Below are 22,553 nucleotides of genomic sequence, written 5' to 3' on the forward strand. Positions count from 1 at the left end.
CTTCCTATAGATCTTCAATATATGCCCATTGACGAGCATGGGGATGGCTTCTTCATCAATGGTCCATATACGGAATGAACCATTGTCATTGCATTTTTATACTGTGTATGGTCCAGCTATCTTGTCCTCAGTTTTCCCTTGAAATCTTTATACCTTGAATCATACAGCAGCGCCCAATCTCCTTGCTGGAATTGTTTTTCTTTGAGGTGTCTATCATGCCATATTTTTCTTTGAATTTGGACTACCTTAGAGTGGAGAAGGGCCTGCAATCTTTGTTCATCCAATCCATTTAGCTGAAGCAATCTCTCCTTTTGTGCATGGTTGAGATCTAGGTCCAGCTGAGTTGTCATCCTTAATGTGTTATATTCAAATTCTATGGATAGCAAAGCCTTCTTCCCATAGACTAGCTCATAGGGTGTGAAACCTATGGTAGTTTTCCAAGTAGTGTTATAGGCCCAGGTGGCCTCAACCAATCGATATGCCCAATCTTTTCTGCTATTGCTCACTACTTTAGTCAAAATCCCTTCCAAAGCTCTGTTAGTGACTTCCACCTATCTATTTGTTTGTGGATGATAAGGGGTGGAAGTTCTGTGCTTAATCTTGTGATGTGTGAGTAGGTCTTCAATCAAATTGGAAGTAAATTGAATTCCTTGATCTGTGACTAATTCTCTTGGATAGCCAAACTTGTAGAAGATATTTTCCCTCAAAAACTCAGCTACTTTTTCTTTTGTTGTTGCCTTGATTGCCTTTGTTTTTGCTCATTTTGTCAGGTAATCCGTGCACACAATGATGTAAGATTTTTGTTTTGAAGGAGGGTTGATAGGACCCACAAAGTCCATGCCCCACTTCTCAAATGGCTCGAAAGTCACTTGAGGTTGCAGGGGAATTTCATCCCTTGGAGTAGGTTTCCCCATCCTTTGACATCGGTCACATTGGCTGATGTATCTCCTGACATCTTGATGAAGAGTGGACCAATAGTAACTTGCCTGCAGAATTTTGAAGGCAGTTCTCTTTGCTGCAAAGTGGCCCCCACAGGGCCCATCATGACAGGTTAGGAGGATGTAAAAAACTTCCTCCTCCCTGATACATTGCCTCAAAATCTGATCTGGGCCAAGTTTAAAAAGATTGCCCCTAATCCAAGTGAATGGGACACTTTTTCTCACGATCTTGCTCTTCTCTTTGGGAGGACAGGTGTGGGGGAAACTGTGTTGAAACCAAATAATTTGCTATATAAGAAAACCATGGAGAGAGTATTGAAATAGAAAATAGGTGTTCATCTGGCATTTGATCATCCACCATTCCTTCTTCACCTGCAGGCAGATCTAGTCTAGATAGAAAATCAGCAACAACATTTTCCTTACCTAGATTATCAACATTGGTCAAATCAAATTGCTGCAATAAAAGTAACCATCTAATGATATGAGCATTTACATCAGGTTTATTCATCAAATACCTAATTGCAACATGATCAGTGTGTACGAATGTTTGATAGCCAGTGATGTAGTGTCTAAACTTGTTTAGTGAATGGACTACAACTAGGAGCTCTTTTTCCGTTACAGTATAGTTTAATTCTGCCTTGGGAGGTTTCTACTAACAAAATATATGGCATATGGAAGCTTCTCTTCAACTTTCCCTAAGGCTACCCCTATAGCTTTGTTCGAGGAATTTATGTGAATGTGGAAAGGTAGGGCCCAATTTGGACCTCTCAAAATTGGGTCAGTTACCAGCTTACCTTTCAAGGCATCCAGAGCCTCTTGACAATTGTTAGTCCATATGAATTCAACATATTTTCCCAAAAGACCAAACAATGGAGAGGCTAGCTTACTAAAATCCATAATGAATCTTCTATAATACCTTGTTAAGCCTAGAAAACTCTGAACATCTCTTACCTTTGAGGATGTGGGGCCCTTTGGATGATAGCAATCTTGTTGGGATCCACCTGTAATCCTTGTTGAGAAATTGTATGACCTAGCACGGTCCCTTCAGTCATCAGTAATTCACATTTTTCAGGACTGAGGGACAGGTTCATTTCAATACACTTGGCTAAAACTTTTCCCAGGTTAGTCAAAGCTTCCTGGAAGTTAGCACCATAAGGGCTGAAGTCATCCATATAGATCTCCACTGAGTCGTGAACCAATTAAGCAAATATGCTCAATATTGCTCTCTGGAAAGTGGTAAGAGCATTACACAACCCAAAGGGAAGGACCTCGTAGTCAAAAGTACCCCAAGGACAAGTGAAAGTGGTCTTATCTTGGTCTTCCGGTCTGATTTGGATCAGGTTGTACCCGCTAAACCCATCTAGGAAAGAAAAGAACTTCTTCCCTGCCAGTTCATCTAACATTTGATCTATGAAAGGCAAAGGGAAATGGTCCTTCTTGGTGGCCTTGTTTAGTTCCTGATAATCTACACAGATTCTCCACTTCCTATTTTTCTTTGGCACTAGCATCAAAGGAGAAACCCATTCGCTGTCAGAGATGGGGTAGATGAATCCTGCATCCAGCAACTTTTGCAGTTCTTCTTTGACAATGTCCTTAAGGGTTGGATTCATCCTCCTTTGAGGTTGCCTAACTGGTTTACAATCTTCTTTAATGTAAATGTGATGAGTATAGGCTAAAAGGTGGACTCCCTTCATCTCCTTATAGCTTCAAGCAAAAGCATCCAAGTGGTTGTTCAATAAGCTACACAGTTCTTTCTCCCGAGAGGTGGATAGGCATGAGTTGATCTTCAAGGTTTTTTCTGCACCAAATTCCACATTCTTAACTCAGAAAGAGGTCAGATCAGCCACACAGAGATCAACTAAAGCATTGGCTTGGGTTTCTTCCACGAACTCTTCTAATGGCAACACACTGGGGGGTGGATTTTGAATCAAGTTCTCAATAAGATCATCCTCGGTTTGTGGCCCCCCCATGGTAGCATTTACTGTACACAATGGTAAGGAATAGACTTCATCCTTGTCTTCCTCCTCCAACCAGAGAGGTAAATCATGTTCTAGCAGAGGTTGGGCAGGAGGATAGAGGACTAGCTATTTGGGCATATGCCCATTCTTGATGGTCATGCTCCCAGCTTGACAATTGATGTAGGCATCTGTAGTAGCCAACCAAGGTCTTCCCAGGATGAGAGGATACCCGGTGAGATTTGCCTTTGGTTGAAGAACCAGGAAGTCAGCAGGGTATTGCCAGGAGTCAATAGAGACCATTACATCTTCCACAATCCCCTCATGGGTCATGGTGGAGTGGTTTGCCAACTGCAGTACTGTTGAGGTCTTTCTTAGAGAACCTTGAAGGTTGAGTTTGAGCACAGTGTCCTTGGTCATCATGTTAATGGCAGCCCCTAGATCAATCAAGGTGTGGGGAATTATGGTGCCATTAATTTGGACATCGACTACAGGACTCCCAAGGTCCAGATATTTCGGACATATTACCTACCCGAACATCAGGTCGGGCAGTTGTCCTATGACACTGATAGTTGGGGCATCTCTCTTGCACCTGCCTGGGTGCCTGAAGCACTTCTCTTTGATCAACTTATTGTAGATTGGTACATATTTTATGGCTTGGAGAAGTGGCATTTTCACACATAACTATTTTAGTTCTCCCAGAAGTTCAGTTTCTTCTGGGGTCGGTTGTGTGGTTCCAGTTACTCTCTCAGGAAAGGGTGGAATGGTTTTTGGTTCACTTTCCTGTTTTTCTTCCTCATCCTCCTTAGGAGGAGGTTGGCTATCTCGGAGAACCTTCCCAGATCGTAGGTTAATCTCCTGAATCTCCACAGCATAGGGAGGGCATGTTGTTTCTCCAGTATATACCTACTGGGCCTGTCTGTTATTGGGATTCGGGTTCGGTTGAGTAGGTATTTGGGGTTGTCTTAGAGGAGCATGAGGTAATGGTTGTGGTTGAGCAGATGGTGGAGGAAAAAGAGCGGGAGGAGAGTTGTATTGGGGCCTCCACCCCTCATGAGGTGCATTCCACTGAGGTTGTGGCTGAGCATAAGAGTGGAATGAATGAGCAGCTGGTTGAGTATGATATTGAGATGGATATGACCAAGGAGGGGGTGTGGACCAAGGAGGGGGTGTGGACCAAGAAGGATGAGTAGGAGGATCCCAAGAAGGCATGGAAGTGGCTTGATTGGGGTTGTAATGAGTCTGGGATGTCCCTTGCATTCCCTGCTGGTAAGGTCTAGGTCCATGTGGCCTCTTTTGGTTCATGAAACAAAGTGGTTCAGTGGCTCCTTCAGCCCCTTGGTACATAGCTTTGAATCCAGGTAAGGAAGGGCACTGATTTGTAGGATGGTCTCCTTCACATTCAGAACACAATTCTACGGAGTGAAATGGAAATTCCTTCCTAGGATGCTTCCTAGTGCACCTAGGACAAAAGATGGCCAAAGCCCTCTCGGCTTCCTCTTGCTTCCTTTAGATCTACAAGGTATCCATTTGCATGGAAAGAGTCTGCCTCATCTCGCTATTGAAATCTTCCATCTAATTCGCAAGTTCGTTTTTAAGGGAGGAACTGGATAACAGGGTACTGGCTAAAAGTTGACTTCCCCTACCTCTATTTCTCGCTGCCCTAGAATGGTTTCTAAACACATTCTTTATGTCATTGTAAGGTAGCTGTTAGATGTCTCCCCTAACCAGCAAATGGAGGGTATCTAGAAGGTCTTTAGGGACTCCTCTGAGCAGAACCAACTTCAGATATTCAGGGTCAAGTGTGCACCTAGCCCTTTTATAACTGAGTTGAAACTCTCTTCATAGTCTTCTAAAGATTCATCACTTCACATGGTCATTTGGAAGATTTCTTCCTTGGTATCCTTTGACCTACAGTAGTCCCGGTACTTGTTGTTAAAGGCTTGATGCATTTGAGCCCAAGTTGTGATACTGTTTCCAGGTAACCCCATGAACCAACATAATGCTGCATCCTTGAGGGTAGAGGGAAAGAGTTTCAACTTCTGCTCATCTTCTGAATAGTCATAGGTTCGACAAAGAACAACAAACTCAAACAAGAAGGTATCAGGGTCTTTGATAGTCAATCCATGGAAGTGAGGTAAGGTTTAGGGACTTATGTTTTTCATCTTTGTGTCCCCATTGGTCTCTCGGATAGGAAAGGCACCTTCTATTCTTTCCCCATTTCTTCTAACGTTTCTGTTTTCAACCATGGTCTCAGGAGGAATGGTTTCTTGCTCTTCTTCTGTTATAGGATCTTTGTATATCTCTGGAGGTTCACCTATAGGTTCTTCTAGATCACTGCCACCAAAGAAGAGAGAAGGGTGACTTAGTGATGTGGTGGGGGTGTTGGGTAGGAATTTTCCCGAATTGTCTCTGTTCCTACGAGGCATGAAAGGAAATCTCTTTTTTTTGGGTGATTTTTTGTGTTTATTTTTCTTCTTGTACCTGCAAAAACTAAAATGGATTGAACAGCAAATTACAACTAACTAAAATAAACCTTGCTGGAATGAAAATTGCAGAATTGAAACGAAAGCAGGAAATGTCTAATCTACTTTGTTGGAATGGAAATTGTGGAATTGAAATGAAAGTAGGAAATGTCTAATCTAATTTGCTGGAATGGAATTGCAAAATTGAAATGAAAGAAGGAAATTCCTAATTTAAACTTGCTGAAATGAAATTGCAGAATTGAAATGAAAGCAGGAAATGTCTAATCTACGCTTGCTGAAATGAAATTGCAAAATTGAAATGAAATAAATTACTTAGTAGAATGTTGCAGTAAAAAAATAGAAGAAAAGCAGTAATCACAAAGTACTCTGATGCTTCCCCAGCAACAACGCCAAAAAGATGATGAGCTCCAGTATTGCAGCAATAATGCTACAACTCCTGGAGCTCCCTACTCTACTTTTATCAACCTGGTAGTTTGTAACAAACTTGGAAGCGACGGTGCTATATGCACAAGTGCTAGCTCTTACTGCAGGTTGTCACTTGATCAGCTGGCACAAGTTTGCTAGGAGCTTAAGAAAACTTCTATGAGTTCTGAGAAGAAGCTTTTAACTGTGATGAAAGAAAGCTAACTCGAAAGAGGCTATTCTACTTGCAGAAAGAGAATGAAAACTAAAATGAAATGCAAACCCTAACAAACCCTACTTTTACAAGGAAAGAGATGGAAACTATTGAGATGGGTGCCATTAACTACTGGAAAGGTAAAATGCATGTATTCAAGCTACTTTGGAAGAGAAATGAGAAGAAACCATCTTTTTGTACTTTTGAGCAATTTTATGTGGAATTATTATGCTTGTGTTTTAACTAGTTGTGATTGTGCAGAGGTTTGGTGGCGAAGGGAGATGGAGTTGGATTTTGTAGCAGGCGATGAAGGTTTGGAGAGGTCCTAATAGGTCCCTAGTACCCTTCTAGAGACTTCCATTGTGATCAGACTTCGAAAATCACTCACATGAACTTCTATAGGAGGCTGCAAGGGATCTAGAGGAGGTTCTACAGGCTGAAAATGGTTTTTGGAGATTTGAAGGTGGAAAAATGATGGGAAAATGGAAATGAAGGTTGGATGGAGGTGTTGAGGGGTCTAGGACTCTGTCAATGAAGATCAGGAATGAAGGAGATGGTTGGATTTGTTCAAAGGTCAAGAAAGAAATTTGGACAAAAACACAGAAATTAGGGCAGTTTGGCGAAATGAGGTGAATGAGTGGGGAAATATTGAGAGATGAACTGGTACAGGCTATGCTATGGAGGAATGATAAACTGGAGTTTTCTACAAGTGAGCTGCACACTTACTCTTCAAAACTGACCCAAGCAAGAACCGAAAAACATAGTTTTGCCTATTTTGACCTAAAATCTGACCTAAAACCAGAGAAATGCTGAACATAACTTGATGGACAGAAAACTATGTGAGAAAGCCATGGTAAATGAACAAGAAAGTATCTAAGCATGTGAATCCAACTGATATCAACTTCTCCAACTCAAAATCTCACACTAGCAATTGCATTAGGAAAGAAAAAACAATGTTTTTGGTGGCAGCAATAGTGCCTTGATCTCAAATCATGGTCCCAAGGAAGGAGAAAGGAGATCAAGGCTTGCTTGGTAGCCTTTTTGGATCTTTTCCTACTATTGCAGCAAACTATCTAATCAACCTGAAGCAAGAACAACTATTCTAACCATAAAAAACAACCTAATTAACAAAGCAAGATTTAACCTAAACAGCGAAAATTATCTTGTGAATGCAAGAAAAATCATATAAATACATAGAGGAGGTGTTGGAAAGCTTGGATTGGGCCCTAACCCAAGAGCTTCAGCCCTATAGGAAAGATCATTGCTGGTTCAAAACTTGATTCATCTTCATTTATCAAAAAGTAGCAGTTACATCACAAAACTGTCTTCAAAAAGAGCTTGAAAATGAGCTGAGTACAAAGCTGCACAAAAGTGCGAAAATATACTATGAAATGGCTAACCTACTGAGGCTTGAAGCCTTTTTATTTATACAAGTTGGGACTCCCAACAGTCCTCCTAAACTTAAGGAACTCGGCTGCCTAAAATTGAAGATAACAGCAGCTCTACTACACTTGCTCGGCTGCCCCTTGGAATCATCATTGTGGGCCTTTGTACTCCGAGCTGCTGATGGAGAACTCAAGGAAGGGGTCATTAATGAAGGATACACCCCTCTTATAAGTCCTCACCCTGTTTCCTCAAGTTTAGCTGCAAATCTACTCATAAATGCCTGGTCGTTGTCCAAAAATGTCAAAAAATCTGCAATAAACACTCATAAGACTATGTCGCAAAGTGACTGTCCCCATTCACTCTATTGACATAAATATATTCAAAAACATGCACAAAACTATTGAGAGTGGTGGATTAAATGAAAAAAATAGGCAAAATGAGCCCATATAGTTACCCATTTCTGGGGCTTATCACCTGTTTCCCATTATACCACCATCTTATTTATTGTGGCTCTAGATACTGACAAAGTATGGTCCCTTCACCTAATGGATGTGAAGACTACTTTCTACATGGCTTCCTCAAGAAAGAAGTATTTGTGGAGCAACCATAAGGCTTTGTAGTACATGATTGGAAAAACTCCTAAATAAAACCCTCTATGGTTTGAAGCAATCTCCAAGAGTTTGATATACTCACATTAGTATCTTCTTGATGAAACTTGGTTTTACTAGAAGTAATGTTGATCCAAATATTTACTTCAAGAAAGTCCAAGGTATGCCTTTGATTTTGGTATTATATTTTGATGATTTATGTCTAACCCATGGTGAACCTCTTATCCTCTAGTGTAAGAGGGAGTTAGCTTTTGAATTTGAAATGAAAGATATTCATTTGATGCACTACTTTATGGTCCTTGAAGTATGGCAGAAACCTAGTGAGATTTTCCTTTGTGAGAGAGCATATGTTTCAAAGCTGCTAGAAATATTTGGTATGACAAAATGTAAATCCATGAATTCTCGAATGGAGATGAACTTCCAGAACCTATGTGGTAAATTTGTTGGTCTTGATTTTCCAAGTCCTTCTAAGTATTGAAATCTATATGGGGCACTCCTGTTCTTAGTGAACATTAAATCAGACATATGTTTTGTGGTCAGCACTCTAAGTGAATATATGATTAAACCATATCATGAAAATTGGATTGTTGCAAAGCATCTGTTCATATACCTGCATGGGACCATCAATCTAGGATTGAAATATATTGTTAGTCATATAAGACTACATGGATACTCAGATGTTGATTGGGATGGTAAATCTACTAATAGAAAAAGCACATATGGTTGTTGCTTTAGCTTAGGATCTATTGTGATATCTTGGGTGAGTAGGAATAAAAATTATGTAGCCCTTAGCACAGTTGAAGATGAGTACGCTACTACTAGCATGGATAGTTTGAGGCAATATGGAAAATGAATCTATTTGGAGAGTTGTTTGAGCATGTTATGGACACAACAATAATTTATTTGTGATAATAAGAGTGGGATTCAACTTGCAGAAATTCCTATGTTCCATGACAATTCCAAGCATATTGAGATAAAATATCACTATATCTGGGATATGGTGCAGAGAGGAATAGTTAAACTCCATCATATAGTGATTAATGACTAGATCACTGACATTCTTACCAAGCTTTTGTTGAAAGGAAAGTTATTTTTTTTAATGAACAACTTGGAATAACGAATGTGACCCTTCCAAGAGAGGGTGGTCATGGGTGAGGAATATTTGATATATGCTATCATTGTCATGTGTCAAAAAGTGGACCCCCCTAAGTAGTGATGAGCCTTGGATGTTCAAGATCCTTGTCATGTGTCGATAACTAGTTCGCCCCGAACACTGATGAGTCTTGGATGTGCAAGATCCTTGTCATGTGTCAACAAGTGGATCCCCCCAAACATTGATGAGTGGTGGATGTCCAAGATCATTGTTGTGTGTCAAAGAATGTATCCCCTTAAGCAATGATGAGTCTTGAATGTGTGATATCCTTATCATGTGTTGACAAGTGGATTCCCCAAAGTGAAGATGAGACTTGGATGCTCAAGATACTTATCATGTGTTGATAAGTGGATCCCCGAAAGCTGATATGAGACTTGGTTGTTTGATATTCTTTTAGTTTGTCGACAAGTGGATCCCATAAAGTAGATATGTAAGTTGGTTGTGCAAGATCCTTGTTTTATGTTGACAAGTAAATCTCCCCATGTAGTGATGAGTCTTAGATGTGTGAGATCCTTGTAATGTGTTGATACGTTGATCCCCACAAGCAGAGATGAGACTTGGTTATGTGAGATCATTTTCATGTGTTGGCAAGTGGTTCCCCTCGAGAAAAGAGGAGACTTGGTTATGTGAGATCATTTTCATGTGTTGATAAGTGGATCCCCTCAAGAAGAGATAACATTTGGTTATGCGAGATCATTTTATTATCAATATGATACTGCAAGTAGTTATTACTAATGTAAAACTGCAAGTGAATGTGCCTTTAATTTTATGGTACTAACTGGATTAGTCAATACCTAGATGAATAGTTGATTTTCCCTGAAACTCTCATTCACATGACTTCAATAGTATTATTCAATATCTTGAGTTTGAAAAGTAAGGATCTGGAATATAAACTGGATCAAATTATTGAATAATTACAAATATACAAGAAACTTACCCATAGACAATTTTTTTTCCAGAGCAACCCACTTGAACAACCCGACAGGAGCTTTCAAGAAAAAAATACCACTGATTCACATTCATTATGTGAATCTCACTCTGAAAAGAGGTATACTCTTGGAAATCAAACAAGACTCGCTGTGAATATTCATGATCTGATGCACAAATCTTTAAGATGGAAAGATAAAGAGTACATGCAGTAGGCTGTAGTCATAAAACATGGAAAATAATGCATTAGTTTGATCCATGCCCACCCCGCCTGACTTTCCAAATTGAAAGAATTATTGTTGTATCAATAGAACTACTAAGATGAATTTCGGCAGTTACAAAGTCCTGTCCTTTCATTTCATTTTTATTCGAGGCACTGTCTCATCATATCATCACCATGACTTCTTCTCTGACAATGAGATAAGTTGCATCAATAAAATGTTTCAAAGTACAGTGAGAAAAATAGGATATGAACTCTTACATCACATTAAATTTATTGAAAGATTGTCAAAATTCAGCACTCTAATTAATCAAAGAAATATTTGGTGTTACATGTATAGCCCCTAGGTATCTCAAATTTTCTGCTTTTCAAAGTAGGCAAGAGAATAACTAAAATGGTTCATGCTGGAGAACATCAAACCCAAGCAAGAGGAAAATTCATTAACAAGTGGATTCCCCCAAGCACAGATGTGACTTAGTTATGCGAGATCCTTGACAAGTGGGTTATTCCCCCAAGAAAATATGAGACTTAATTGTGCGAGATCCTTAACAAGTGGGTTATCCCCCCAACAAGAGATGAGACTTGGTTGTGTGAGATCCTTGTCAAGTGGGTTATCATGCCAAGAAATGATGAGACTTGGTTGTGTGAGATCCTTGTCATATGTTGGAAAGTGGAAATCCCCCCAAGTGAATATAGATTGATGGATGAATCTCCATTATGTTGATTCTTCTTGATTAGAGTGAGACATCATTGGTCTAGATGATATGGAGTAGAGAGATGAATTGCTAAAAATAAAAAGTCTAAAAATGGAAAGTCTAAAATTAGAAAGCATCAAGATAGTAAATCACCTTGCATCAAATGGTAATCAAGTATTGTTGATGAAAAATCACTTCTTATAATTAATCAATCCTAATAGTTCAATCTCAAATTAATATTTTTATAATTATTATTATTATTATTTTTCTTATGATACTATTATATTAGTATTCAAAAGAAATTTGTGTCACTCAATCATGGCTCTCAATAAGGTTCTCTTACAATATCATTATTAGCATGCATATTCCTCTTACACACTCTCTTAAAAGCATAAGTTACAAATGAATGCATACCTCTTTAATGGAATGAGTTACATTTCCTAAATGGGTATATGTTACTCTCCCTATTCGCATGCAAGTTACTCCTCCTTTATGGCATAGGTTCATTTCTCCTCCTATATGTATGTGTGTGTGTGTGTGCGCCTCATTATTTCTCCCCTCTGTACGTCTGCATTGTGAGAGAATAATTTGAACTTGAGAGAGAGTTGAAGAAGATTGTGAGAGAGTGACTTCAAGAGTATGAGCGAATATTGATTCAATCCTTCAGTATTTCAATTTTGATTTAGTTGAAGGTAATGTTGATTCAGTGTGTGCACTTTTTTCTACTACCAATGACCTTCATGCTACAACTTGCTCAAATTTGGATGAACTTACTCATTCTCTTGATCTCTCTTTGTACTTTGTATCTCTATCGATCAATTGATTTCTAATAGAAGAAGATTTTGGTTTGGCTTTCCCCTTGTGGGTTTTTCGCTGGTCATTAAACCTAAATTCTCTATGTATATTTTGTTCTTCATTATCTTCTATTGTGCATTTGATTTATGTTCTATCTAAAATTTTTTATCTAATATTGAAACATAAAAAGGGGTTTCATAAGAAGTAATTGTTATAACATAGAACATCAAAATTTCAACACTAACTAAAGCTATCCCAACTTAGCATACTCTACCATAGCCTAGCCTACCCTATTCTAGCCTACTCTAACCTAGCCTAGAATAGCCTAGCCTACTTTAGCTTAGCCTAGACTAGCCTAATCTAGCCTAGCCTAGCCTATGCTACTGAATTTTAGCATAACCTACTCTAGCCTACCCTAATTCAGCCTAACCTAGACTAGACTATCCTTTCATACACTACCCTAAACTAGCATATCAATGCCTAGTATAGCCTATCCTAGTCCACTCTACTCTAACCTAGCCTAGCCTAGTCTTCTCTAACCTAGCACAGCCTACTCTAGGGTACTCTAGCCTAGCCTAATCTATCCTAGCCTAGCCTATCCCAGCTAACACTACGCTAGGCTAGCCTACTCTAGCTTAGGCTAGTCTACATTGTCCTAGCCTAATCTAGCGTAGCCTAGCATATGCTAGGATTAGCCTAGACTAGCCTAGCCTAGCCTAGCCTAACATAGCCTACTCTAGGGTACTACACCCTAGCCTACTCTATCCTAGCCTAGCCTATCCCACCCAACCCTACTCTAGGCTAGCCTACTCTAGCCTAGCTTAGTCTACTTTGGCCTAGCCTAATCTAGTCTACCTAATATTAGCCTAGCCTAACATACTCTAGCATAGCCTACTCTAGCCTAACTAAACATAGTCTAGCATACTTTAGCATAGCTTAGCCTAACTTGACCTATCCTAGCCTACTCTAGCATATCTTCCTCTAAGATATCCTATCCTAGCCTCGTCTAGCCACCTCTATCCTATCCTAGCCTATATTAGATTACTCTACACTAGCATACTTTAGCACTAGCTTAGATTATCCTAATTTAGAAAAGAGTAGTCTAGCCTTAAATTACCTAGCATAACCTAGCCTATTATAGCCTAACTTACTCTAAACAAGAGCGACCTAGTCTAGCCCATCCTACTATAGCCAAGACTAGTCTTCCCTAGCCTATCTGAGCCTATGCTAGCCTATCCTACTCTAGCCTTGCTAGCCTACTCTAGCTTAGCTTGGCCTACACTAGCTTAGCCTATCCTATACTAGCCTAGCATGTTCTATCCTAGCATAGCCTACTTTTTCATAACGTAGAAAATCCTAGCCTATTATAGAATAGCCCACCCTAGCCTAACATATTCTAGCCTAGTCTAGCATAACCTAGCCTACTCTAACTTATAATTCCCTAATCTAGGGTACTGTATGTGAGGCTAGCTTACTGTGGTGTAGTCTATCTTAGTTTATCCTACTCTAGCCTAGCTTAGCCTATTGAATCCTAGCCTAGATTACAAAGACCAAGCCTTCTCTATCTAGGCCTAGCTTACTCTACCCTACCCTAGCCTAGTCCAACATACTTTGGGTTGACATACCCTATGCTAAGCTAATCTAACCTACGCTAATCTAGCATAGCCTATCCTAGGCTAATGCACCTTAGCCTTGCTTAGCATAACCTGCGCTAGCCCAGCCTAGTGTAGCCCACTCTCGCTTAGCCTAATATGTTATATCCTAGTCCAAGCTAGCCTACACTTCTATAGCCTAGCCTACTCTGCCCTAGTTTTCTCTTCCCTAGCATAATATAGCCTAGGCTACTATATCCTAGCATACCCTACCCTATCGTACCCTTTCCTACCATATCAAAGCCTACTCCATCCTATGCTAGCCTAGTTTAGTCTAGCCTAGCATACTCTTTCCCAGATTGGTCTAGCCTACTCTAACATAGCTTAGCCTACAAAAATGGATATAGCCTAACAATCCGTGAGCAATGTAGGAATTAACAACATGTTTCCTTTTGCCAATGTGATTAGGGAATACCATGACCTCTAGTCAAAGGCCACCATGCTATACTTCTTTCCATGGAAAAGTATGTGGAAGATGGAAGAAGTGAGAGGAATAGTATTGTAGTGGGCTTGATGGATGATTGGAAGGAAAAGAAAGACATTTATAGCTAGAAAGAGTTGTAGGTATTGGATGTATGCCTTTTCTAATATTTTCTCTCCTCAAGGTAGGGAGGAAAGGCACAAGGTTATGTATGAAGGTGCCTCTTAAGACATGGTTAGATTGTTGGATCAATTGCAGCTTGTTAGCATTTTGAGTGATATTGATAGAGAGCAAGTTAGCAAGTTAGTTTGTAGTAATCCTTTTTGGCATTTGTAAAAGAAACATATTGAGCGCAATGAACTAATGTGCAAGTGAAAAATTAGTTGGAATTGTCTAGTGGGAGATAAACTTGATGATGTAAACAAATATTCTTAGTATATGCAAGTCTCTAGAAAAATATGAAATGCACCAATATAATATTACACTGTTCTATTAAAGCAACCATTTTATATAGTACATTATATTTTTTAGCTTGGTAATATCATTAAAAATAAATAAACGGGTTCTTTTAAACTTTATCATATTCTTAAGAAAATAATAATAATAATTAAAGAAGAAATTAAAACATTAATATCGAAGAAATATTTTAATTATATATATATATATACCTAGGTGGGGGGTGATGTTGGTGAATTTTGATTTCAAACTCAACAGCCACATTTCAAATTTTATAAGAGCTATGAACTGCCTCACCTGGTGCCAGCCTGTCGGATTCCAAAATCTTTAGACATACTAAATGAAATCCCTAAAACATAAATATCCCATCCCATCCGATATGGATATAATTAGTATAAGCCTGCATTAGGGAGGTTGTACAGGTGAAGCGAGGCGAGGATGGGCATCCTGTCCTTATGACAGGAAATAAATGCGTAGAGGAGCCAGGCATGTGGGCGTTGTTTTCTACCTTCCCTTAGCTTCCCTGATTATGCCTTTACATTTGGTATTGTTCCATTTGGTGCGAACGGTGGAGCCTCACACTTAGCCAAACCATACCAGTGCCTGGAATTTAATTTGTGTGTTGGCTGAGCGGGAGATTAGACATGGTCGGGCTTTTTAGGTTGGAATAAGAAATCAGATTTGTTAGATGTTTTTATTATTTTTCTGGTTTGTTTTTGTTGTTTTTCAAGCATGGCCATGCTTAATTGAATAATTGTTACTGTGTCTGTCTCTTTTTGGGCTTTTGTTTTTTTCTTTTATTTTAGAATTTTTGTTTTGGCTTGGTTCTGGTTTTCTCTTTTGAGTCTGGGTGGAGAGGAGAGGAGTTTGGCTCTAACTGGTTGCGGTTAGGAGGCAGGATAATGCTAAAGAGAAGAGAAGAGGACAGGACAAGGTATGCACCCTTTTATTTTTATTTGTATTTTAAGATGGTTTTGTAATGAATCATCTGAATTAATTGTATGTGTGCTTGGATCATTTTATTATGCACATTTATTTTCATAATACTCCTTGTTTTGGCTTTGTGTTTGGATTACAAGGATATAATTATGGATTGCTGTGGGTTTTTTCTATTGCAAGTGAGAATCTAAATTATGGCTTTCCTAATTAACAATTTATTCATAAATAAAACTGATTGGGTTTAAGTGCATTATAGTTTTCCCTTTTATTCCAACTCCATGTAAAGATAAACCCAATTTAAAGAATCCATGATCTTTGATGCCTTGGATTTCTAAGATTGTATTTAAGAGCTGTCAATGTTCTTGGATAGTTACAGGTTTATTTTCTTTTATAATGTTCGTTTTTAATAGAGCAGAGTTATATTTTTCAGTATGTGTTTGTTTTGTTTTTTCTTTTAGAGAAACCGGATAAATTTTAATCAATGAAAACCTTTTAAAAAAATTGGGGTTTATCAGGATTCGTTCAAAGATATGGTCTCACACAACCCCAGTTGGCATAGCTATGGAAACAAATCCTTGCACGAGGGTCAGTGCCCTTGGTTTCTCCAAGGAAATGCGGCCCTATTCTCATTTTTGTTTTGTTCTTGTCTCTGATACCCGGTAAGGTAATAGGCTCTGCAATAACTTCCTCTGCCTCTTCCCCTGCTAAATGCTACTCACGGTTTTGTCAGAGGGACAACGCCCTTGCTTTCTCTGGGGCAATAGGTCTTGTGATTTGTGCTAATGAGTAGTTTAGGGTAGGCACATTTATTTTGTCAAAGGTTGAAGCAAAATTACTGCCTCCTTGTTTGAAATCAATCTCTTAGAAAGGGTGTCATACAGGTTTAGCATTCTTTATTCTCATGATCAGTATACTATGAACATTTTTGTGAGTAGCCCATATAAGCGTGTTTTCTATTTCTAAACAATTTTGTGGAGGTAGCCCATATAAGTGTCATTTTTGTGAGGTAGTCCATATAAGTGTCATTTTTGTGAGGTAGTCCATATAAGGGTGTTTTTTATTTCAGCTTGAGAGATTACAGCCCAACCAATAGACTTGAAATGGCAGTGACATCAAGGATGTCCATGCCAACTGAATTAAATTGAAACCATAACAACATTGACAACATTCTCTACCAGGGAGTAGATCAAAATGCTTTGGAAAGGTAATAGATGATGTCCATGCCAACTGAATTAAATTGAAACCATAACAACATTGACAACATTCTCTAAGAGGGAGTAGATCAAAATGCTTTGGAAAGGTAATAGAGTAGATGCCAATTGCAAAATTGCAAAACATATGGCAACAAATATTTTTGTTGTGTTGTGACTTTGAAGTATGAGGTGTAGATGTGTGCCAGAAACTAGGCCTCCTATTATTAGGGGGATCGCCTTTAGGTTGCTGATATTGTGGGAGAAAAGAGAGGATATTCAGTTGTTTAAGACTTTCTATTAGCTTGCTTTTACTTTTACTGGTTTCAATAATCTCATGTATACCTTTGATTTCATGTGAAATGTGTGGGGAAATTTATAAAGGGTGAATTTCTATTGTGTTTCACATTTATTTATTTTGAATTGGATTTGAAACAATATTTAATTGTATTCTGTATTTATTTTATAGAGATAAAATTGCTATTAAACAGTTAACCTTCTTAAGATATGAAACAGATGGAATGAGGAGGAGAGCAGAGATGGAATATGGTTTAACAAAAGAGTAACATCTTTTTGGGTAGTAGGAAGGTAAGAAGGAAGTTGTGCACAAGAATGTAATTCAATTCATGATATAGATCAATAGGATAACAGTTAGATTTGAAAGAATATTTAAGCAATTGTTTTTGTTTTTATTAATGCACAGTAAAATTGCTACTAAATATTTAATTCTATTGTGATATGAAACAGATATATGGAAAATGTTCTTTACAAGAGCAAGGTATTGTGCGAGACAAGGTACATTGAGAGGGGAGGTTGATGGAAGGTCCAAATCATACAGGAGTAGCAAGTAGATGATGTGTAATTGGTTAATACAATTATATTATTGTTGATGTAAAACTATATAATAGGTATATAATAAAACATTTTCTTTTTTGAGAGGGGCTTGCCCCTTCTCCCAACCTTCATGGATAGCCATGACCAAAGCTACCATGGAGGAGTGTCTGCTTTTATTGTGTTTCTCATGCTTTGTGGTTTAGTTTTTAATTTTTGAATTATTTTTCTGTGCCTTTGGTTTTTAAAACTCTAATTTTAAATTTATTTCTGCCATCATTTTATAATAACAATTTTTTAAATTATTTATTTTGAACTTGAAAGATTAATAATATTTTTTTTTTACTTTTTTAATTAAGTGTTCTTTTCATAATATTTTTAAAATAAAATTGCTAACAAGATATTACTTTGAAATTTTTACTGCACTCTTTATGTAAAAACATTTAATATATTTAATTTTCAACCTCACATTTCAAAATTTAATTTTCGCATTTCAAAACTTGGATGTGTAGAGCTTTTATTTATTTTAAATTTCTCATCTCAAAATTGAAATCTTGGCACATTTAAATAATAAAAATTGTAAAATTACATTTAAAAATTTCCATGTTTGATAAATCTGCAATTGCATTTTTAATATAAACTAATCTTCAAAGTTCTAAAATCTATACAACAACATGTTTACATGCCAACCACATTTATGAAAATCACATTTAAAAATTTCAATGTTTGATGACTTGGACAATTGTACTATTTAATTTTGAATTCCACTAAAAATTTGATGCTTATACACACATTTACATACTCAATTGACATTCATAAAATTACATTTGTGAACTTTCTACAACCTAAAATCTGATATATTTAAATAAACTAGAACACTATAAAGAAAAGCTTAAATCTAACATTATAAAGAGAAGCTTAAATCTATATATTTGTGTTGTGCTGTAGTGTTTTGTGTTGCATCCTCCTAATGTCAAATGTTATGGTGTTGTTGTTGTGTTTGTGTGTATAAGGTGATACACATAACACTCTCTATTTAAGTTGATTTAACTATTCAAAAATTGATGTTTGAGAAACACATACTTTTATTGCATTCATATAATATTTAATTTCTAATTTAGTTTTATCAAAATAATTTAAATACTTTTGGTGTTCTACACAACTAACCTGAAAAAAATTAGTGTTTCATTAATTGTATGTTAAACTATAATTTTTTCAAAAACATGTGATTTTTGTATGAAATTTTCAAATATAATGATTATATTGTTATCAAATTTATATTTTAATATATTATAATGATGAGTTTGGATGGTAAATTTGTATTTCAAATTAATTTACATCCATTTGGATTGCATTGTATGATATCCAAGTATATAATTGTAAATTGAACTATAATTTTATGAAGAGTTTGCCCTTTTTTTCTAAATGGATGAATTTTTAATTATAATGATCCTTGGTTTTTTTGGATGCATTTTTTTATGTTTCAAGTTTATTTAAATATAGATTAAATTTTTTTCCCCTCTAGACATGAATTTCTAAATTTATTTTGTACTTTATGATATTTTATTTTATAATTTTTTTGGGTTTCCATCAAATATTTAAATCTGAAATTTTCAATTTTTAAATTAATTTGAGAGCTTGCATTTTAAAATCCACTCTTACATTTTAAAACTTAATAGCATATTTTGTATTCCATATTACAAGTTTCAAGTTTGGATATATGTTAATGTCAATGGGAAAATGGAATTTCAAATTAATTTTTGATTTTGGACAAGTCTCTACAAATTAAAATTCTGTATAATTAATTATAATGAAATTTCAAAATTTGAGCATTTATACAAACACTTTTTACATTTTCATAATTGCTTTTAAAAGTTTTCGCCCTTTGTTTAGTATTTAAGTTTCAGTTTCACAGTTTCATTAATGGTATTTAAAATTCTTTGTGTTTGATTCCTTGATTAATTAAGATGTACATTTAAAATTACAAAACACATTAAAATTAAATATCATAAAAAAACTAAAAATAAAAATAAAATTGATGATTCCAAATTTTAAAATTTATATAAAACAAAAACTTTTAATTTATATGTTTTGTTATATTTAGTGTCCTATGTTGTACCATGTTAACGTTTTATGTAAATGTTGTGGTTTTTGCATTTGGTTATGGATGTAACAGTGTGTGTTTTTACAAGAGTTTAAAATAAGTACTTGGAAATTTGATGTTTGAGAGACGTGAATATTTTCAAAAATTGTGTATTTTGTTTGTATGGTGTTAGAATTTTATATTGTATATTAAAACTATGCTTGTTTATAAATAAAATCTGTGAATTTTTGTTTGAAATGTTTAAATATTTAATTAATTATGTTGTGATTTTTGTATGGGATATTATGTATATTTTGAATTAATTTGAATAAGTGTGTAAAGTTTGTGTATTTTAAAAAGATTTAAATACATTGAAATTGTAATTTGATGAGAGACTTGTAAGAAAAAAAATGTATTTGATTGTATGACATCTAATTCTATAATTTTCAATGGCATATTAAGCTATGCTTTCATCAATACTTTCAGATTTTTCATTAAATGTTTTTTTTCTTTTTTTCTTTTTTTAATGAAAATGTTTAAATTTTTAATTAATTCTGGATACATGTGTGAAATTTGTGTATTTTAAAATAATTTAAATACACTCAAATTTGATGTTTTGGGGGACTCACTTGTTAAGAAAAATGTATTTGATTTTATGGCATTTAATTCTATACATTTATATTGTATATCCAACTATTCCCTAGTACTTTCAGATTTTTAATGAAATGTTTAGATATAATAACCTAACAGTGTGTGTTTTACAATAGTTTAAGATGATGCAAGTACTTGGAAATTTGATGTTTGAGAGAGGTGGACATTAAAAATAAAAAATAAAAAAATGTGTATTGTGTTTGTATGGTATTATAATTTTATATTGAACTATATTTGTTCATAAAAAAAGTGTGATATTTTCTTGAAATTTTTAATTAATTCTGTTGTGAATTCTATATGGGATATTATATGTATTGAATTAATTTGAATAGATGTGTAAAATTTGTGTATTTTAAAATAATTTAAATACATTGAAATTTGATGTTTTGGGGGAGTAACTTGTAAAAATAAAAATAAAAATTGTATTAGATTGTATGACATTTAATTATATAATTTTAAATTGCATATTTAGAGATCCTTTCCCCAATAGTTTAAGATTTTTTCATGAAATGTTTAGATATAATAAATTAACATTGTTTGTTTTACAATAATTTAAAATAATGTAAGTACTTGGAAATTTGATGTTTTAGAGACATAACATTTAAAAAATTTGTATTGTGTTTGTATGATATTATAATTTTATATTGTATATTAAACTATATCTTTTATAATAAATAAAAAAAATGCTTTGATTTTTTATTGAAATGTTTAAATTTTTAATTAATTCTTGTATGTATTTTGTATGCCATGTTATATGTATTTTGAATTAATTTCAACTTAAAATTTGTGTATTTTAAAATAATTTAAATACATTGAAATTTGATGTTTTGGGGGAGTGACCTTGAAAAAAAAAAGGTTTAGATATAACAAATTAGTAGTGTGTGTCTTGCAATAGTTTAAAATAATGTAAGTACTTGGAAATTTGATTTTTGAGAGACTTGAACATTTAAAAAAATTGTTTTGTATTTGTGTGATATTATGATTTGAAATTGTATATTAAACTATATTTGTTTATAAAAAAATGTGTGAATTTTTCTTGAAATGTTTAAATTTTTAATTTATGGTATTGTGATTTTTGTATGCTATATTATATGTATTTTGAATTAATTTGAATAGAGGCGTGTAGGATTTGTGTATTTTAAAATAATACAAATACATTGAAATTTGATGTCTTGGGGAGTGACTTGTAAAAAAATAAAATTTGATTGCATCACATTTAGTTATATAATTTTAAATTGCATATTCATTATGCTTACCCCAATAGTTTCCTATTTTTCATGAAATGTTTAGATATAATAAACTAACACTTTGTGTTTTACAATAGTTTAAATTAATGTAAGTACATGGAAATTTGATGTTTGAGAGACATGAACATTTAAAAAATTGTATTTTATTTGTATGATATTATAAGTTTATATTGTATATTTAACTATATTTTTCTATTAAAAAAATAAATATAAAAAAAATGTGTGAATTTTTATTGAAATGTTTAAATTTTTAATTAATTAAGGTGTGAGTTTTGTAAGTCATATTATATGTGTTTTGAATTAAGTTGAATACATGTGTGTACAATTTGAGTATTTTAAAATAATTTAAATACATTGAAATTTGATGTGTAAGGGAGTGTGACTTGTAAAAAGAATAAAAATGTATTTGGTTATGAGACATTTAATTCTATAATTTTTAATTGCATATTCAAGGATGCTTTCCCCAATACTTTAACATTTTTCATGAAATGTTTAGATATAATAAATATATAATTTGATTCTTTTAATTAAAATTATTTCTTTATACATATTAATGACCATTGTTTTATCCCCTCATGGAGGTGGATATGAGGAGTACCCATAAGGTTGGGAGGCTAGCTCAACACCCGATTGCTTCATATTTCAATTCGAGAGGGTTGGTGGGGTGGCCAACCCACCCTATTCACCAAACATGTGAGCATTTCTTATTAATTTGAAGAACATGGAAAGTCTTCACTCTAGTATGTGTCAATGGATTTTATGATGTGTTACATACTTCCCTCCTAGTAGGTGGGATTATTTCTCGGGTCTTTCAACATCGAGGGTTTTGTGCACAAAAAATTGCATGTAGCCACTAGGAATTTCTTTTTGCCTTTTTTAGCTTGTGCCAATGGTTTGGTTTTGTTTGTGCTTTGGACTAGTCTATGGATTAGTAGTTTGGGGCTAGAGATGGCCAATTAATGGGTAACTTTGACTCTGTCAATGAGACTTGTAATTGGACATTGTGGCTTCTTCTAGAGTTGGTGTTTGTTGTTGTAGTTTTCTGCTCCCTGTCTTCAAGTTTGGAGTTAGTGCATTTAACGATCCTTTTGGTGCTCACATTTCTATTGGTCTTGATTTTATTGGATTTAGTGGGGTGCATAGCATAATGCTTAGGAGTAGTTGGGGTTACCCACTAGTGCTTGTTGGAAATTGCTTGAAGCTTTAGCCTACCCAAGGTTTTCCATCTAATCCTTGTTACTATGTTCTAATGTGATGTGCTACATTAATTTATCCCCAGCCTCCCTTTACTCCTTGTATTACCC

The sequence above is a fragment of the Pinus tabuliformis genome, chromosome 8 (genome assembly GCF_031772625.1).
Source record: "Pinus tabuliformis cultivar Carrire ecotype Pingquan chromosome 8, CPIR1, whole genome shotgun sequence".
Taxonomy (NCBI): Eukaryota; Viridiplantae; Streptophyta; class Pinopsida; order Pinales; family Pinaceae; genus Pinus; species Pinus tabuliformis.